The sequence below is a fragment of the Sciurus vulgaris genome (genome assembly GCF_902686455.1).
Source record: "Sciurus vulgaris genome assembly, chromosome: 6".
Classification (NCBI taxonomy): domain Eukaryota; kingdom Metazoa; phylum Chordata; class Mammalia; order Rodentia; family Sciuridae; genus Sciurus; species Sciurus vulgaris.
Window position 1 is genome coordinate 69112621 of NC_136466.1, and position 21577 is coordinate 69134197.

The 21577-nt window shown below is 40.9% G+C and overlaps 1 long non-coding RNA gene across 1 annotated transcript; it reads right to left on the reverse strand.

Moving 5' to 3' along the window:
- Positions 1–4349: 4349 nt before the first annotated feature.
- Positions 4350–19102, reverse strand: LOC306663207. Its single transcript, XR_013764396.1, has 3 exons — positions 18730–19102; positions 11198–11340; positions 4350–5729 (listed from the first exon to the last, which is right to left on the reverse strand). It is a non-coding gene; the product is annotated as an uncharacterized lncRNA (long non-coding RNA).
- Between the last annotated feature and the right edge of the window lie 2475 nt (positions 19103–21577).

The following is a 21577-nucleotide window of genomic DNA, read 5'->3' on the forward strand; positions in this document are numbered from 1 at the left end:
AGTATCTGTTCTTCGCTGCTACACGGTTAGCTCCACGAGGACACGTGCCACCGCAGTTTTCTTGTCGGTTATGGCATCCCAACACCTAGAACAGCAGCTGTCATTTAATGACAGACATTGAGGGTTTACCATGTGCTAAGTGTGTTGCTGTGCTTGATAAACGTTTTCTGTATAAGTGAATGAATGTTTCCCTGTCACTCTCCACCTCCCACCCCCAATGCGTTGAATGACCCCCCCCCCCCCACAACACCCCTTTTCTATCACAGGACTCAATTCTGGCAGCTCACTCACTGCACACTTGCCAGGCTGGTTTCTGGAGGATAGGGAATGTCTTCCAATAAAGGATTTCTACGCCCAGGAACTAGTAGCGGGCTTCCTTCTGTTAATTATTTGTCTGTTTGGGTTTCTTTGTTCTGGGTTTTTTGTTTATTTTTTGTTTTGTTTCGTTTTAAATAGGTCTGCTATGTGCAGACATTAACCTAGCCTCTAGGGATACAAAGATGAAGACAGGTGAACTTGATTGCTTCTGTTCTTGGGGAGATGGAGGAAACAAGCAATAACAATGCTGCCTGATAAGTTAGGATGGAAGACCTGGGGGCGGTGTCTATGTTGAGAAATTAATTGATCTATCTATTAAATGCATAAATGAATGAATCTAATTGATTTGCTAACCTGGGGGCGGTGTCTATGTTGAGAAATTAATTGATCTATCTATTAAATGCATAAATGAATGAATCTAATCTATTTGCTAATTGTATATATAAATTTAGGCTTCATAGCAGGTCCAAAGAGCTATCTGATAGACAATTACAACCCTGAAGATAGTCATTCTTTACTTGCTATAGATGAGAAATGTCTGGAATGGGAACGCAAAGAAAGTAAATCTATTTAACACTTATTTTGAGTACCTAAAGGTAGGTGTTCTAATTATCTATTGATACATAACAAGTCATATGAAAACTTAATGGTTTAAGACAACAATAATCTAGCTAATTCAAAAGCAAAAACAACAGCTTCTGCTATGATTTTTCTTTCTTCGCAAGAACGATAAACATAATGGCTTCTGTAAAAAAAATAAAAGACAACAACAATCAAATGAATTTCTCTTATCTCCATATGTCAGGAATTTGGGGAGGGCTTGACTGTGTTGGGGCTTGGGCCTCTCCTGTTATTGCAGTTAGACAGCAAGATAGAGCAGTGAAAGATGAGCTGAGCCTCTACCTCTCTTCAGGAAGACTCAGGAGTTCCCCACATGGTCTTTCTATGTAGTCTAGTTTAGGCTTCATCAGAACGTGGTAGCCTTAGGGCTCCAGTGTGGACATTACAGCCCTGAGGGAAAGCTGCCTCCCCCTTGGTGACCTATCTTGTGAGTTACACATTCAACCACCTTCATTGGCTGCAAACAAGTCAGACTCTCGCAGACTGAAGCAGGAGATTAGGCCGTACTTCTAGATGAGGGAGTGACAAGATCAGGAGATGTTGTTATAGCCATTTCTGAAAAACACAATCTGTTACAGTAGACCTGGCACATGGTGCAGGACTCAATAAATGTTAAATTAAGGGAAAAAAATTAGATCCACCATTATTTGTTTTATCACATGGAGGAATACTGGGCAAATGTGTATACAATACTATATATAATAATATCAGTAACACATATTAGCTATCATTTGTTAAATTTAGTTTATGCCAGGCATAATTTTAAAGTTTTTAAATGTACTTAATCCCTACAAGGTGAGACTAGGACTATGATAATCATCATTTTTTCAAATGAGAATTGAGGCCCAAAATTGTAACTTGAACTACATTACATAGTAAGACGGTGTGGCATAAACATATCACTTAAAATGCCCATTCGCAGACATTTTAAGTATGTAGATAATGTGTAAATGTCCTATACATTTAAGCCAGAATTTCCACAAGACTTTGCTTTCGACAGCATTATCAGAAAAAGAGAATCAGAACGCAGCAGTGTTGAGTGTATACATTAGCACACAGAGGGTACAGTTAGGTATAGTTATCTCTCTGCTAGGAAAAAACTTCCATGAGGATAGGGATTTTGTGGTGTTCAGTGCTGCAACCCCAATTTAAACAGCAGTTGGTACCTCTAAGGTGCTCAACATCAACAGGAGGAACACATGTTTAATAAGGAAGAAACAGCGACAACAGGTTATGGCTATGCCATGCAAGTAGAAGAGAAGTTAAGGCCAAAAACCATCTTCAGGTAAAATAAGGAAAAAGATTAGGCAAGACTATTTGACCTAAATTCTTTGCATAAATGTCTGAATTCCCTCAAATTAGCCATATAATTAATCCAAATAGTTCTGCTTTCAATATCAATGTATTTTAAATCCATATTTTTTTCCAACATACGTTGTCCAATTAACTTTACATCTATCAATCAACTCTCGTTTGTAGGAACGTCACTATTGGCAAAGCTCTCCCATAGATGTCGTGTCTCAGCCCATGTAATTGGGGATGAACCTGGGCCACCCACTCGCTGATTCCTGCACACAAGCCTGAGTATGGGCTGGTCTGTGATGATGTGTCCCTGTACCCTCCTATCACTAAGTCTACCGTCAACTCTAGCTTCAGGACACCTCTGGGGAATTCGGTGATGAAACCAGCACAAAGCATCTCCATCTCTCCAGCTGAACTTCCTTTGTTTATGTGTGCGTTTGTTTTGATTTTGGGGGGGCAGAGAGATGGGGTTCTTTTAATGCTAAGGATGAACCCAGGGCCTTATGCATGCTGGGCAAGCACCCTGCCCCATCCCTGATTACCCTCTTTGGTGGCTATAGTCTTAGGTGCCCTCTCAGTTTCTCCAAATTCACATTCAGCAATAGGAGCCCTAAGAAAGTTTTCTTTCTCAGAATTCCAGCAGAAATGACAAGACCAGAGCCAAGGATAAAACAGACCCTCTCCAAACACATAAAGCACTGGGGAATTGTGATTCCCCCAAAGGACAAGCAAAGTGCTGTTAATAGGGAAAGAGGGAATTGCTGCTGAACAGGCAGAAGCAATAGTGTGCAGCACACAGGACCTGTCCCCCAGCACCCCCCCCCCCGAAAAACATGCATTCCCATGGTTTTTTTTATTTATTTTTATTGTAAACAAATGGGATACATCTTGTTTCTCTGTTTGTACATGAGGCGTACCATTTGTGTAATCGTACATTTACCTAGGGTAATAGTTTTTGATACATTCCCATGGTTTTATGATTCTAGTTAGCACTTATTCATTCTTTTTTGTGGTTGGTACCATATGTTGTTTTACACAGTGACTTCTCCTTTGTCTTATTACCAGATTCCAGTATTCCTATCTTAAAAGAATGATTTTGGGTCGATGCAAATGTCCTATTTCTTCATTATGGTGACAGTCACACAGGCAGCACTCTGGTCAGAACTCACGGGGCATATTACTGTGAGTGAACTATACCTCCATCAAGTTAGATTCTTAAAAATAGGATGATGATGGTGATGCCGACGAGATTTATTAAGCATTTTCTGTGTGATAGGATCTGTGCTGAACACTTTATTGTATTTCCTCATTTCACATGTACTATCATTCTGGGCAGTGGGTACTACTACTGTTCTCATTTTACAGATAGGGAAGTGGAGGTATAGGGAAGTGAGGGGCCTAAAGTCACAGAGTTTACTGGCAGAGCGAGGCTCGGAATTCAAATCTGTCTTAAAAGACTGTCTCTCGTTATATAACATATCTATAAGAAATACATACATTTCATATATTTCAAAACATTAATAACAGACAAATGCCTAAAAATGGAATGAAGTCACACACGATGAGAAAGTAGGTATCTCACCGTGAATGTGTGTTTGTTTCCAGGAATTTTTTGGCTGCTATGCGCCAAATATATCAATAATTATACAGGTCTCTAATTTGTTTTGGCTTTAAATCCAAAGTCCTACTATTTGCATAGAAGCAATTGATTAACGCAATTATGAAATCTTCATTTTCCTGGAAAGAAAAATAATTATCTATCCTTATAAAGCCATAGGCTCATAAGGGAAATGACAACACTTATGTTATATTATTTGGATCAAGAAATAAATGAAAATCATATTTCTTGAACTATACAAGTCTGTTTTATATGTTAGCAATAGTTTTACTTTCAATATGTATGATATGTTATATGCCTACCACTTTTCTACCCAATATCCATTCTCCCTTCCTTACTTGAGAAAGTACTTATATAACATTTACTATGTACAAGACATAATTCTAAATACTTTATAATTAACCCTCTTGATCTCTTAACAATATTATTTTCCATTTTATAGGAAAGGAAACTGAAACATCACTTAAAATCACATAACCACTGAGTGCCAGAGCTGAGAATCTCATTGGTCATCTAGTCCCAGACTTAGGCTGTTACTCGCAGAACCCCAATGTGCTTGGCAGCTAAAGAAGCCATTTCCTCAGGCTTTCACATAGCTAGTGGTACCATGTGCCACTTTTCTGGCCACTGAGATATAACTGACAAACCACTGGGTAGGGCTTTGAAGAAGGTTTATGGTTTCTTGATAACAGGGCAGCTGACACACACCTTCTGTTTATTTCCCTTTCCCATTCTTTTTGTCTTGAATGTAGTTGCAACACTTGGAGTGTCAGCAACCATTTTGCAATCATGAGAATGAATGCCACATACTAAGGATGGTTGAACAGAAAAATAGAGGGAATGAGTTTCCTTGGTGATATCTATAAGCCACAACACTCAGCCCCAGAGTACACACCTCCCAACTACTCAAAACATGAAGGGGCAACATAGCCTATTTGTTTAAGCCACATTAATGAGATTTTCCATTACTCCAAGCCAAACCTAGCTGTAAGTGATATAATGCACTGACTATAAACTATATTACTTCATTTCATCCTGAATTTTTATCATCCTCCTTAGCACAGTGTTCTTAGGTTACGTTTTCAAATTAGAAAACCATTAATTTTTAGGATATTATTTAAACATTTAGAATAAAGATATATCTGCATTTATAGGGCAAAAATATGTATTAAATGAGGAGAGGTATTTAGGAAAAAGGTAATCTATCAATAAAAATCAAAATGTTCAAAGACTGAGTTGAATTCAGAAAACTATCAAAGACAATTTCAGTAGAGACACAGGATTATCTGAGTCAATGAAAATAATTGGTCTATTCTTTCACAATTTTTGCTGCTGAAATGACCAAATTAGCTTACTTTGGTAATGCAACCCAAAGTAAAACAATCCTATGAACTGTTTCCTTTCTTGCTTCCCAATCTTATATGTGTGTATGCTCTAAATGCACAGTAGTACGTTATGTCTTGAGAAACCTGCAGGAGATAATCCTGTGAGATTGTGTTTAATCCAGTATTTCTCACATTTCTTTGAACACAGAGTCCTATTCCTCCCCACCACCCCAACATTAGGTATAGGACATTAGCTCCTCCTACACTTTCTATTCTACGAAACACACAGGAAATAAACGAAGTTGTAAAATAGGGACATACAAGAGAAAGGGGCAATTTCTAGCCTTTCAGTTGCCATTTCAATTGTTGCAAAGAAGAAAGTTTGTCATGAAGAATTAGGGAGTTTTCTAAAGCAACTGGAAAATGACCTCTATCCAACACCAAACCCTTCTCGACAGCCAGGCTGGGAATTCACATTCTTTCGATGGCTCTGGTTTTGAGGCACTGCTGGGTCTTTAGGGGTCATCAGGATGGAAGGTGGCATGCTGGGAACAGAGGAGACACTATTTCAATGGACAAGTATTCCTCTATGTTCTTCTATGAAGAAGCCAGCATGAAAAACATCGGCACTAAAATGGTTTTCCTGCATCTAACCACAGGGCAAACCAGATATAATGTCTGCTGGGGGAGTGAATGTCTGTGGATTTCTTTTACTTATGTCCCCACTTCCTTTTGTATTTCTTTTCTAGAATTTCCTATCACTATATTTCTATAACCCAATATTTATTTTTAGAAAAATTCAACTTAACAAAACTAGTGGCTGTTGTATGCATTCCCACACGGAAGCATTCTCTCACCAAAATGCTAAAATTTTCCAATTGAAAAACTAAGCATTTTTAAAGGCATTTTGTTTATTTGTTTTGCCTGAAAAGTAACCGTGCAAACTACCCTTATGCTTCCCAAAGCTGGTCCAGAAAGAAGTTTTTCTTCCTTTTCTTTTTTTCTCTTTCTTTCTTTCTTTTTATAGTGATGGAATGAGAAAAACAATGACGATATAATGATTTTTCATGAAGTTGAACATATTTCATTTGAAGGAGTGCTTTTTAATTTGAGATTATTTCCTGCCTACATATTTGGCATTGATAACTTTCTTTCTTTCTTTCTTCCTTCCTTTCTTTCTTTCTTTTTTTCTTCCTTTCTTTCTTCCTACCTTTCTTTCAGGACACACACTTCTCTTTTTTTTTTTTTTTTTTTACAAGATGATGAATGAAGTGAGTAGCTAAAATTATTCTTTGGCAAAATTAATGTTTGGAAGTCCCACCTCCCCCAACCTTGTGTGCTGTCTGTTTTATGCTTTTATTCAAAAGTTTAGAAACAGCTCCTTGAGCCAGAGCCCCAGTGTCTTGCTTGTTGTGTCCACAGGGTACATGGCAGTAGTAAGCAACCAAAGCAGTCTGACAGACAAGACTAGTGCCAGCAAACCTTTTCCATCAAGATCTGTTGTATTTTGCAGCCCAAATTGTCTGTTATGCCTCCTCAACTCTAGTACAGAGGCAGGAAACCAGTCACTGACAATATACAAATAACCTGTGTGGTGGCTACGTGCCAAAGTTTTGGCGCTGAAAGTTGAATTTCATGAGATTTTTATGTCACTAAATATTCTTCTTTTTATTTTTTTAGAGCCATTTTAAAATGTAATAAAAATTCTTAGTGAACCGAACAAAACCAGGTAACAGAGCCAGGAGCCATGGCCCATGCCTATAATCCCAGTGACTCAGCAGGCTGAGGTAGGTGGATCACAGTTCAAGGCCAGGTTCAGCAGGTTAGCAAGACCCTAAGCCACTTAATGAGACTCTGTCTCAAAATTTAAAAATAAATAAATAAATAAAAGGGCTGGGGATGTGGCTCAGTGGTAGAGCACACTTGGGTTCAATTCCTAGTACCATAAAACAAATAAACAAACAAACCAAAAAATAAAAATAAAAACAGATGGCAGGCCCACAGACTTCTGGGTTAGCCAGACAAAAGAAGAGGAAGACTAGAAATTTCAAGGGTATTAAGTTCCAATCTTTCTTGCCAGTGAGTGTCTGGGACCTCAGGAAAGCCTATTTAGGACACCAGCATAGCCTGGTTTCCTCGCTGAAAATTAGGGAAAGCTGTTCAAATTTATTTCTTGAAGTTATTATTAAGTGAGTAGCATTTTAAATGACAGCAAGGAAACATTTTGGAACGATGAAGGCCTAAATAATATATAAATGAGTATAAAAGAAAAATAGTAGATGTATCTACTACATCAACTTAAAGATTCCCTTTCCTACTGCTTTTCCAAAAAGTCACTGATGAGAAGACCAAGAGTCACATTCAACACCAACAAATTATCTTTGAACTGGTCTATTCACAGAATCACAGAGCCATGGAGCTGCCCAGTTAAGAGACCGGGAGAGTAACCAGCTCAGTCACATCGTTTTAAATGTAAGGGCACTGAATACCAGGGAAGAAAAACAATCCTCAGAGTCACTGGTTTAGAGAATGCAAATGGTCTAAGAAGAAAAGATACCTTCTGACCCCAGAAAAAGGAAGTAAGGTAGTGCCATGAGAAGAGCACAGGATTTCTGAACACTAAGTTCAGATATCGCCCTTGACAATTATTGGTTTTGAATCTCAGGCAAGATAGTTAACTCTTTACGTCTCACTGTCCTGATCTTTAAATCCAGGGCAATAACTGACATTATTAGGCACAGCGAAGAACAAGTGAAATAACGTACAGCGTACACTGTCAGGCACATATTGGATGCTTAATGAATGATAACCTGTGTCACTGTTATAAGAACTTTAAAAATTTCAAAATTTACCACAGCTGCTAAAAATCATCTTGAAATCACATTTATTAAACTGAAGAAATGGAACTCAAGTTTTTACTAACAAAAATCCTTTTATTTTTACTAGTAGAAATATGTCTTTGAATTTCTACTTATAGCATCTTAGAAGTTGCTGTAGCGCCGGTTTTAAACCTGAAGCCACAAACACATACATTTTCACTTTGGGATGGAATTTGACACCATGGAAGCAGGTTTGTCATTGAAATAGTCTGAAGATTATTGATCCATATAGACATCCTAGTACCTATGAACTTTTATTTGAGTTTCTTTTCTGACAATAATTTGGTGATGATGAGGAATGCAGTCCTTTAAAGGCGTAGTTAGAATATCCTCACTTTGTCTTTTCAAGTAAGACTAAGAGCAAAGTCCTAAGCAGAGACTCATGCTTGGACCACAGCACTGCCACTTCAAGGCTGTGTGACCTTGGACCACTGACTTAACCTCACTAAGCCTTCAATTTTATAAGCGCTAAATGTGGATAATTATAGTAACTATCTCACAGGGCTGGGTGAAGTTTAAGTGATAAGATAGTGTCTACTTAGACCAGTGTAGTAAGTTTGAATAAAATGTTAGCAAAATTAAATGGTAATTAACCCACTGTTTGACAAACTCCATTGCTTTCCTCTACTGGATATTCAATAAGATTCTGAAAGAACTGAATTTCAAAGTAGTACTGACCATTATGAAGATTGGTGCCCAGGTGAAAAGAGAACTGGAGGTAGAGTTCTTCTATTGTTTTGGTAAGCTGGGAGGAACCCAAGAACTGGGGAGTTTTTAGGAACTGGGAACACAGGTTCAATTCAGGACTCTAAAAAGATTTGCCGGTTACCTTGGAAACATCAGAATCTGACTCTTCAGAGACACTTCTCAGCCTTCCCAGTTGAAAGCAGCCCCTCCCTCCTGGTCCACTAAAGAGCAAGTTCCCCGTTGGCAGGAACGCGCTGGACCTGCGTGTTTCACGGCTGAACCATCGTCCCCCAGAACACTGGGAATTCCCTGTAACTCCCTGGTGAATGAATGAGTGATTTCATGGATGGACAGCCCTCGCTTACACTCAGTGCAAACTCTCCTTAGATATAGACAGAAGACATATTGAACTTACAGCTGCCATAAGAGGAAAAAGAGAAAGAGTGAGATTCATGACCGTGTAGGCCAAGTGCAAAGTCTTGGGCCACATGGACTAGAGTGTCTAGGAAACAACAAAGGAAATATGTGCCAAGCCGATAGAGTAAAGAGAAAAAGTTTTTACACCCACATGCATACCCATGCGCGCGCGCACGCACACACACACACACACACACACACACACACACACACACACACATTCCACAGGCCCCGTGCATATATGTAAGAAATGCACTATCCACTGAGATTTAGAGCAAATTAGAATTTGGTAGGTTGTTTCTTACTAGGATGATGCCTAGCATGTAGCAAGTACTTAAGAAAATTTGTTGAATGAATGAACGAGTGAATAGTATTGTTTTGGTGACATCTTCTGTATATTTCAATAAGAAAATACAAAGCAAATAACCATTTGCTGAATCCTATCCTTAAGTAAATACTGTGTTTGTCAATATCATGTTCAGAATGCAGACCAAGACTAGTTGACATTCTGTATAGATTTAAAATTAATTTAGAAAATGTTAGTCTGAAAATTCAAGATAAGGCTTAGTAACTGACGGTAAGTAAATAAGCTATGGTTAAGCTAGAGAAATATTACCTTTACTTTTTTATTAGTCCCTCTTCTGATCCATGGTATCAGATCGGTATGTATTTTAGGGTCTGTAGCATTTGCCTTTGGTCTCTAGAGCTCATCCTTTCAGCCAGAAATGCAAATTAGATCGCCTCCAGGTTTCTGCTGATAACCCTCTATTTCAATCTTGAACAACAATTCCTGTTAGCTTCTAATATTTTTGGGGGGGTATTGTGGTTCTCACACTGAAAGCTACTAAGCCAAGAAGAAGCACAGACTTACAATCATAAGAAGAAGTGTAAGCACTTAGGAAGAAACACAGACCTGCAATTAGGACTGTTCATTCATTAATATTCAGATATTAACTGAAATCTTACTATTTCAGGTGCTGGACTAGGGCACTAGGAAATGTAGATGAACATGCCCGCATCTTTAAGGAACTCACAAGGGAGTTTTTTTGACAGCTGGAGAACCTGATCATTAGAGTGCGATGTTAGAGGGAAGTTCAGTGGGCTGCAAGAGTCAACTAGAGGGCACCCAGCTCATCCTGAAGAGTCCGCAAAGCCTGCTGCAGGACCTGGTACCTCCTCTGAAGCTCATATCGTGGATAGAAATGGGGGCTCAGAGTGGGCCACATTCTAGACAGGACAGAGCATTAGCAAAGCCACAGTGGTGAGTCACGTGGAGAGTACTGGAAACCAAGAAAGAGTCAAGACATGTTGCTCTAGAGGTGAGCCTGGAAGAGGGCAGAAGGCAGGATGAAGAAATTTGATTTAGCATAGTGAGGAGTGTGACCTTGTTCCAATAGGCAGTGGAGAGTCAATGAAGCAGGCAAATGTGACATGCTTGGAGGCAGGAGGACCAATAGGGAGGCCCTGGCAGTGACAAAATAAAGGGTCACATAGTTCTGAAATAGCAAGAGGAGTGGAGATGGGGGATAAGGAGACAGAGATAAGAAATGCTGAGTCAAAATTAAGGAGACTCGATGAAAGGGAGACTAGAGAGAAGAAGCAAGGAAACTAGGATTTCTCTTTCTTTTTCTCCCTTCCTTCCTTCCTTTCTTTTCTTTTCTTTTCTTTCCTTTTCTTTTCTTTCTCTTTTTCCCCCAGTTCCGGGGATTGAACTCAGGGGCACTTGAACATTGAGCCACATCCCCAAGCCTATTCTGTATTTTATTTAGAGACAGGGTCTCACTGAGTTGCTCAGCACCTCGCCATTGCTGAGTCTGGCTTTGAACTCATGATCCTCCTGTCTCAGCCTCCCAAGCCCACTGTGCCCAGGGAGACAAGGTTTCTGTCCTGAATGGTATTACCAAGTACAAGTAAGAATAGGATCAGGCAGGAAGAGGTTTTCACTTTTAGGTACATTGAACTTGAAACACTAAGGGAAAAGCATTCATTCATTCATTTGCCCACTTATTCAAATACCATCTGTCAAGTACCTCTGTGTGACTTTCGAGTGTGAATTTAAGGGGGAGGTCTAGGCTTCAGAGAGTTGGGAGCCATTGGCACTTGGATAATCAGGAGTTAACCCATGAGGATGGTTTCCATGGTAGGTGGCACAAAGGAGGCTCTCGGCTAGTACCTGTTGAAAATAAATGAAGGAAGAGTTACTCCTCCAGAGTACATAGAGAAGAGAGAGCCGGGATCCAAAGATGAAACTTTTGAAAGCACAATTGTTTCAAGACTGGAAGAAGGAGGTAGGTATGGAGTCAGAAAGGCAGAGTCATGGAAATAAAGTGAGATAGGCCTAGAAGCCATGTATATCACACATTACCAGCAATTCTAAAGACTTTTAAAATTCCTAACCTTCTCCTATGTTAACATTTCTTCATGAACTATTCCTAAATTGAAAATTAAGTAGGTCTATAGACAAATCTAGACACATACACAAAGGACATTTCCTTTTTCTAGAGTTTATTACCTTACAATCCAAGGGCTATTGGGGCAATAGTTGCATTTCTAGTTATCAAATTTAATTATCGAGTTTATGTTTTCATGTGCTTTTGCATTAAATAATTTTGGATATTTGTTTCTCATGATGATTCTTTTCTTTTTTTTTTTTTTTTTCACGGTGCTGGGGATTGAACCCAGGGCCTTGTGCTTGCAAGGCAAGCACTCTACCAACTGAGCTATATCCCCAGCCCATGATGATTATTTTCTATTCTTTTTATTACCTCCATGTTATGGTTTGGTTATTAAATGTCCCCCAAAGTCTCATGAATTTAGAGGTAGGGCTTTGGGGAAGTGATTGGATCAAGAGGGCTCTGAATTCCTCAGTCGATTAATCCCCTGATGGCTGAATGGACTACTGGGAGATGGAACCTGATTGGAGGAAGAAGGCCCCTGGGGGCAGGTCTTAGAAGAGCTTCTTCTCCCTGGTCCCTTCCTTTCTCTCTGCTTCCTGACTGCCATGAGCCCAGCAGCTTTCATCTGTCACATCCTTCCACCATGATGTTCTGTCTCAGCTGAAGCACAGAACAATGGAGCTGGCTGACCATGGACTGAACCTCTGAAACCATGAACCAAAATAAACCTTTCAGCCTCCACATTATTTGTGCTAGGTATGTCAGTCGTAGTGACAAAAAACTGACTAATACACTTTCTAAAGATAATTTAAGGGTTTCAAGATGGTGGCCTAGAGGGTGGCTGCATTTCATGTTGCTCCAGGACTCAGGATTCAAAAGAGGAGAAATTGAGAGACTTGGGACCAACTCAAAGCAGCCGGATGAGTCTCTCCCGTTGGGGAGGCGTCCCGGATGGGACGGTAGTCCTGGAACGTAGGGAACTTTGTGAAGTAGAGCTGCCCGGTGAGACGCCCCTCCCCCCGCTGGAGCAGTGAACTCGGACAACTGGGAGCATCGTAGAGGAGGCCGCTCAGCACAGCGCTGGGACTCGGAGCAGCCACTGGGGCTCCAGCGGCTGCCCAGGGGAGGAGCGGCGAGGAGAGCTGTGTGGACTCAGAGTGACCACTTCTGAACACTCCTGCCCTGAGGAGGAGGAGGAGGAGCACGGCCGCTTGGATTCAGAGTGACTACACCAGAGCTACAGGTGGTTGCCAGAGGAGGAGCGGCGCGGTGAGCTGTTTGGACTCAGACCACTTCTGAACACCGGGGCCTGCCCAGAGGAGTAGGAGGAGGAGGAGGAGGAGCGTGGCCGCTTGGATTCGAAGTGAATGCACCGGAGCTACAGGCGGTTGCCAGAGGAGGAGCTGCGTGGCAAACTGTTTGGACTCAGACCACTTCTGAACATCGGGGCCTGCCCTGAGAAGTAGGAGGAAGAGGAGGAGGAGGAGGAGGAAGAGTGCGGTGGGTCGTTTGGACTCTCAGTGACTGCATTAGAGCTCCAGGAGGCTGCTCAGAGGAGGAGGCGATTGGTGAGTTGTTTGGACTTAAAGCAACCGCTCCTGAACACAGGGAGGCTGCCTGGAGGAGAAGCGCGGTGGGTCGCTTGGTCTCGAGTGGCCGCACCAGAGGTCTGGGCGGCTGCCCAGAGGAGGCATGTAGCAGGTCACGTGGATTCAGAGCCACTCAGAGCGACCGCTCCTGAACACCCGGGGGGTTACCTGGAGGAGGAGGAGGAACGATGAGGGTCACTTCGACTCAGAGTGATTGCCCAGGGCTATAGGCAGTTGGTGGGAGGAGGAGGCACGCAGTGAGTTGCTCGGTCTCCTAGTGACCGCACTGGAATACTGGGCGGCTGTCTGGAGGAAGAGGTGTGCAGCGGGTCTCTGGGAGGCAGAGCGATTGTACGGGGCCCCAGGTGGCTGCTCAGAGAAGGGGCCGCATAGCCAGGCGATTAGGTGCAGAGCAGGGTCCCAGGATCTAGGAGGCTTCTAGGTGGAAGAGCCACACAGAGACACACTTAGGGGCGGAGTGAAGGTTCCAGGACTGCGGGCAGATTCTCTGAGGAGGGGCAGCCTAAGGAGATTCATCTGCGAAGGGTGAGGCCCCCAGGACCAGGAGGTAGGGCCGGGCCCCTGGGAACTTTGCAGAGGAAGGCAGTCCAGCCCAGGCAGTAGCTGTAAATTGAGGGGAACCTCTAGGAGGGGAACTGACCAGCGAGACCTCCCCACCGGGTGAGTCTTCCCTGGAGGGTGAGGTTTCCCCACAAGGACGGTAAAACCAGAGACACAGGCCCAAACAGGCCTTGCCTCAGCCTGCAGCCTAGTTCCCCTTTGGATGACCATTGGTCAACAAGTGGAGGCACCTCTACCCACTAGCAGGGAATATACCCCAACTGAAGGCCACCACTCCTAGAGAGGCAGGTTCCTTGTGGCGCACCACATTATCAACTTCCTCCAAGACTTCAGCCTACTGAAGGCTAAGAGGGGATATATATAGAAATCTTCAAGGACATTGTAAGTCAGTAGAGGAAATCTGCAATATCTCAGCGGTCCACTGATACCTGAACAATATGAGAAAACAAGGAAAGAAAATGCCGCAAACAAATCTAGATGTTACATCAATAAAACCCAATGACAGCATGGCAGAAGAAATGACAGAAAAGGAGTTCAGAATGTACATAATTAAAATGATCAGGGAAGCAAATGATGAGATGAAAGAGCAAATGCACACACTGAATGATGAGATGAAAGAAACAAAAGAAACAACACAAAAAATTGACAAAATAAATAGTTGGTTCTTCGAAAAAATAAACAAAATTGATAAACCTTTAGCCACACTAACAAAGAGAAGACGAGAGAAAACCCAAATCACTAAAATTCGGAATGAACAAGGAAATATCACAACAGACAGGATTGAAATACAAAACATAATTAGAAGCTATTTTGAAAATCTATACTCCAACAATATAGAAAATTTCGAAGACATCAACAGGTTTCTAGAGACATATGAATTGCCTAAACTGAACGAGGAGGACATACACAATTTAAATAGACCAATTTCAAGTACTGAAATAGAAGAAGTCATCAAAAGCCTACCAACAAAGAAAAGTCCAGGACCAGATGGGTTCTCAGCCGAGTTCTACAAAATCTTTAAAGAAGAGCTCATTCCAATACTTCTCAAAGTATTCCATAAAATAGAAGAGGAGGGAACCCTCCCAAACTCATTCTATGAAGCCAATATCACACCGATACCTAAACCAGACAGAGACTCATCAAGGAAAGAAAATTTCAGACCAATATCTTTAATGAACATCGACCCAAAAATTCTCAACAAAATTTTAGCAAATCGCATTCAAAAACATATCAAAAAGATAGTGCACCATGATCAAGTGGGTTTCATCCCAGTGATGCAAGGTTGGTTCAACATCAGGAAATCAATAAATGTAATTCACCATATCAATAGACTTAAAGTCAAGAATCACATGATTACTTCAATAGATGCAGAAAAAGCATTTGATAAAATACAGCACCCCTTCATGCTCAAAACACTAGAAAAAATAGGGATAGTGGGAACATTCCTTAACATTGTAAAGGCCATTTATGCTAAACCCATGGCTAATATCATTCTAAATGGTGAAAAACTGAAAGCATTCCCCCTAAAAACTGGAACAAGGCAAGGATGCCCTCTTTCACCACTTCTATTCAACATCGTTCTTGAGACTCTAGCCAGAGCAATTAGACAAACCAAAGAAATTAAAGGGATACGAATTGGAAAAGAAGAACTCAAACTATCCCTGTTCACTGATGACATGATTCTATATTTAGAGGAACCTGGAAATTCCACCAGAAAACTCTTAGAACTCATAAGTGAATTCAGTAAAGTAGCAGATTACAAGATCAATGCTCATAAATCCAATGCATTTTTATACATAAGTGATGAATCTTCAGAAAGAGAAATTAGGAAAACTATCCCATTCACAATAGCCTGGAAAAAAATAAAATACTTGGGAATCAATCTCACAAAAGAGGTGAAAGACCTCTACAATGAGAACTACAGAACACTAAAGAAAGAAATTAAAGAACACCTTAGAAGATGGAAAGATCTTCCATGTTCTTGGATAGGAAGAATTAATATTGTCAAAATGGCCATACTACCTAAAGTGCTATACAAATTCCATGCAATTCCAATTAAAATCCCAATGATGTACCTTACAGAAATAGAGCAGGCAATTATGAAATTCATCTGGAAGAATAAGAAATCAAGAATAGCTAAAGCAATCCTTAGCAGGAAGAGTGAAACAGGGGGTATTGCAATACCAGATCTTCAACTCTACTACAAAGCAATAGTAACAAAAACGGCATGGTATTGGTACCAAAATAGAAAGGTAGATCAATGGTACAGAATAGAGGACATGGACACAAACCCAAATAAATACAATTTTCTCATACTAGACAAAGGGGCCAAAAATATGCAATGGAGAAAAGATAGCCTCTTCAACAAATGGTGCCGGGAGAATTGGAAATCCATATGCAACAGAATGAAACTAAACCCATATCTCTCACCATGCACGAAACTAAACTTGAAATGGATTAAAGACCTCGGAACCAGACCAGAGACCCTGCAGATTATAGAAGAAAAAGTAGGTCCAGATCTTCAACATGTCGGCTTAGGACCAGACTTCCTTAACAGGACTCCCATAGCACAAGAAATAAAAGCAAGAATCAATAACTGGGATAGATTCAAACTAAAAAGCTTTCTCTCAGCAAAGGAAACTATCAGCAATGCGAAGAAAGAGCCTACAGAGTGGGAGAATATCTTTGCCAATCATACTTCAGATAGAGTGCTAATCTCCAGAATCTATAAAGAACTCAAAAAACTCTACTCCAAGAATACAAATAATCCAGTCGACAAATGGGCTAAGGAAATGAATAGACACTTCACAGAAGAAGATCTACAAGCAATCAACAAACATATGGAAAAATGTTCAACATCTCTAGTAATAAGAGAAATGCAAATCAAAACCACCCTAAGATTCCATCTCACCCCAATTAGAATGGTGATTATCAAGAATACGAGCAACAACAGGTGTTGGCGAGGATGTGGGGAGAAAGGTACACTCATTCATTGCTGGTGGGGCTGCAAATTAGTGCAGCCACTCTGGAAAGCAGTGTGGAGATTCCTTAGAAAACTTGGAATGGACCCTCCATTTGACCCAGCTATCCCACTCCTTGACCTATACCCAAAGGACTTAAAATCAGCATACTACAGAGATACAGCCACATCAATGTTCATAGCTGCTCAATTCACAATAGCCAGATTGTGGAACCGACCTAGATGTCCTTCAATTGATGAATGGATAAAGAAACTGTGGTATATATATACAATGGAGTATTAGTCAGCCATAAAGAATGATAAAATTATGGCATTTGCAGGCAAATGGATGAAATTGGAGAATATCATGCTAAGTGAGATAAGCCAATCTCAAAAAGCCAAAGGACGAATGATATCACTAATAAGTGGATGATGCCATATAATGGGGGGAGGAAAGGGTTAGTGTTAGGGTTAGAGTTAGGGTTAGGGAGGGGGGCAAGTATGGAGGAAGGAAGGACTGTATAGAGGGAAAAGAGGGGTGGGAGGGGTGGGGGAGGGGAAAAAATAACAATGACTCAAACAACATTACTCTATGTAAATTTATGATTACACAAATGGTATGCCTTTACGCCATGTACAAACAGAGAAACAACATGTATCCCATTTGTTTACAATAAAAAAAAATACATTATTATTAAAAAAAAAGATAATTTAAACCAGAGGATTCAACTTTATCAGTATATAAACAACTGAAAGTCCGAGACCCAATTATAACATTTATTTTGTACCATACATTTATGTTCTGATGATATTGTAGCTTCTTGTCATTTCTACGTGGGAGTGATGACTATTGGTTGCAAACATTTTTAGTTGTGTTTTTTTTTGTTTGGATTTGCTTTTTGCCTATGCAGCATCCATATACCTTTCTTATGGTAGCAGTATCTTAAGTTTTTCTTGGGAAAACCATGCATTTCCCATTCTTAGTTGAGGTGATTTGACGGAAGCTGACTCCAGTGAGCTTCAGAAAGAGGGCATGTAGCCCACAGCTGACCCATAAAGTATTGCAATGTCCTGAGCCCAGTAAGTGGCTCCAGAATGGACACATGATCCAATCAGAGAAAAAAAAGATAGAATTCTTGGACTTTATAGCAACCAGGCTAAAGGCACTCTGCTGAACTAAAAGCTGAATGATGTACACCTGAAGCTAATGTCAGGGAAAAGCCTGTCTAAGAATGAAATGAATTCAGAGGACAGACAGATGAGAGAAGAGAGCAAGACCAAGCACTGAAGACGTTGCTTGAAACACTATTTGCATCTGACCGTGCCTGAAGCTCGCATATTGTTGCACTTTTCAATTATGCAAGCCAATAAATTCCCCTTTTAAACTTTGGTCAAGTTTTGTTAGCTTTTCCACCACTTACAACTCAAAAGTCCAGATGAGAAACAGAATTTCATCTGTTTATTCTGCCTCATTCACCAACAGGGAACCAATCGTCCAAAGCCATAGTTATTCGAGCTAGCCTGTCATGCATTCCACACCACACTCAGTGTTTTTAGGTTAGCCTCACTCCCTGTTTCTACTCTGTGTCTGTCCCAGGGCTTGGTTCCTAACCTGAGCTCACTAAACTCCCAGCCTAAGCATCGATTTACTGCTTCCCCTGGACACTGCGTATTCTCATCACCTACAGTGACTCTGCCCTACCAATTGGATTGTTGGAATAAGTAGAGGCAGGACTGGATGGGAGTTACTTCTTTGCCTGGGATTGGAAAGCCCAGTGCCAAATGGTTGGACTCTGGCCCCTGTTCAGACCCTCCGGTAGGCACACTCTACTTCAAGTTCCCGCCTTCTGCTCCCCAGTGTCCCACCTGCTGCTGCTTTGCCCTCCCGGCCTGCCGATGACAGGTTTAGTCTGATGTTATTTCCAAATCTTGTCCTCTCTACTGTTGTCATGCCATCCAGGACTTTTGGTGTCTCCTCTCCAGAGATCTTGGAAATTTCTGTTAAATCATAACTTAGTGACTTAGAACAATCTTACTTCCAAACATTATTTCACAATCCTGCGCGGTGACATTCTCCCTTTTCAAATAAGGTTGTTTTCCCTTCTTCTGCTTCCAGACGGGCAAGGTAAGCCACTCTCAGCTGCCAAGGGAGGAAAATAACTATCTTCAGAATTACGTAAGAGCAAAAATATTCCTTTAGCTTTTCCTGAAATAAAGGGAAATAGCAAAGGGACAAATGCCTCTCTGAGGGCAGGTAATGACTGAATCTCCTTCCTCTGCCTTTATTATCTTTCAGCCAATAAGTATAAATTGAGTACTTTTTTATGTTCTTGTCAAGCCCTGAAGAACTGAGTTGTAACCATTATGATTCAGTAAATCTTTGTCTATTACCTGCCAGGCATCGTGCTAGGTAATGGGCTTACTGAGGTGAATAAGACAGGACAAATCCCTTTTACTTTCAGATTAGACTCTAAGGTCTGGTAGAGAAGAGGCAGCAACAAATGTGTAAACAAATAAGTGAGCAAATTTCGGACAGTAAGAAGATCTATCAAGGAAATACAAGGAGGCAATATACTCAGAAGTAAAGAAACTATTTTAAGATAGAGTGATCTGAGAAGGTTGTTTCCAGGAGATAAAATGTGATCTAAATCCCAATGAAGAGAAAGTACAAAGCATGCGAAGATCTTGAGTATTTCAGAAGGCCTGCATGTGCAAAGGTTCTGAGCCTGCAGCAAACCTTCTCTGAAACAGGCGAGGTTAGTAAGATATAGCCCAGGGACCAAACCCAGCCTGCCTTCTTTTTTTAAACAGCCCACAAGCTAAGAATTTACATTTTTAAATGGTTGAACAACAAAACAATAATGATATTTCATGATGAACGAAAATTATGAGAAGTTCAAATTTCAGGGACCATAAATAAAACTTTTATTGACACACAGCCATATTAATTCATTTGTGTATTTCCATGGCTGTATATGTCTCATTGGCAGTTGAACAGTTGCAAAAGAGACCATGTGGCCTGTAGATCCTCAACTATTTACTATCTAGTCCTTCGTGGAAAAAGTTTATAGATCCCTATGTTCAAAGAACAGGAAGAGATATCTTTCCAGGCTTGAGAGAACATTGCCTTTAATTATTTCATGTCCTTTTGACTGTAAATAACAGAAAATCTGTGTCTAATTGACTTAAGTAATGTGAGGGACAAAGCCATAAACCCTTCAATTGCTTTTCCCATCAAGACATCACTCCATGTTCTCTCCCCTTGAATCTGAATGGCTTTGTGACGACTTTGACCCATAGATATGGCTGGCCTTGAGTCTGGCAGCTTCTACTTCCTGTCTCTTGAAAACTTCTCTCTGGAACCCTGTAATTGAGTAAGAAGTGTGCCTATCTTGAGATGGGCATGGTGAAAAAGTCACACATATGTGCTCCAATTGAGGTTCGCAGCTAGCCTAGGCTTCTAGCCATCACTGCCAAGAGTCAAATAAGTGAGGGAAGTCATCTGGTCTCTGCCAGTTGAAGATGGACTGAAGACGACAGAGGGACCTATACCAATGCTGCTTGAAACAGAAGGCTCACCTAGCTGAGTTCTGCTTGGCTTCCTGGTCCATGAAATTATGAAATACAACACAACAGATGCTGTTTTAAGCTACTCCCCTTCGTGACTGTTTCATAGCAATATACAATGAGAACAAACAACATGGGAAATTTTGTTATCTCATATAATAAGAATCTCAAATGTAGAGCAGGGTCCATCCACAGATACTTTTCTGCAATTTCCTTGGCTCTGCTCTCTGTCTGGGGTTGACTGAATGGTCAGGATATTAGCAAGATGACTTGTAGTAGCTCCAGGAATCACATTCAAACCTGACAAATGTCCAGAAAAAGGTTATACTTAGGAGAGAGAAAATGTAGGCTGATCATGATCTAACCTGGAATTGGAAATGGGATCACCTCCCCTGAGTCACTGGGGAAGAGGCAGACACCTGCTCATAATTGGGATTTTATTAGGGAGAAAGTAGGTGAGTAGATATCGGGTCCATAACTCACTGTATCTAAAGCATCTTTCTTTCTACACTTATTCATTAATTCATTGATCTGGAAAAAATTTTAGGTTGAATCATACCAATTTGCTTTTTTGGTAAACAAAAAATAGTTGAATAATTTTAATTTCAAATGGATAGACAATGTTTACTAAGCCTTATTCTAGTGGCAGACATGGGGCCTAACGTCAGGACAACTGCAATTAAATGGTACTAAGTTCAAGGAAGGGAAAGATGGGGGCAGCTATAAGATCTGCAAAAGCCAGTGCAAAATGAAAAGTGGAGGGTCTCTGGTTCAAGAATTTAAAACTTTCAAAATGGTGAGAGCAGAGCCTTAGACCAAGCATGGTGTCCTCCTAAGTGCCCTGCATGACTGCACAGGCTATATGCCCATGAAGCTTGTCCTGTGAAAGAACAGAGAGAGCATCAGAGTCCTAGTTCAGTTCATGGGGTCAGGAAGACCTCTTTGAGGAGAAATTTAATCCAGGACCTGACATGTGGACAGAAATGTGGAGGTTAAGAATGGTAGCATTTACCTCCTTGAAGAAAGAATGGCATTTTCCCTTTTCTTCCATCCTCCAGGTTGGTTAAGAAGCTTAGGTTAGGGCTGAGGATATAGCTCAGTTGGTAGAGTGCGTGCCTTGCGAGCACAAGACCCAGGGTTGAATCCCCAGCACTGCAAAAAAAAAAAAAAAAAAGGCTTAGGTTAGCCTGTCTTATCAGTTTTGATGAGACAAAAAGATTAACAGATAACAGATCCCTGTCCTGTTTGTGCCAGCTCCGTCCTGTTTCCCAGCCTTTTTGTATGTTGCAGAGCCTGGCACTGAGGAAATTCACTCAT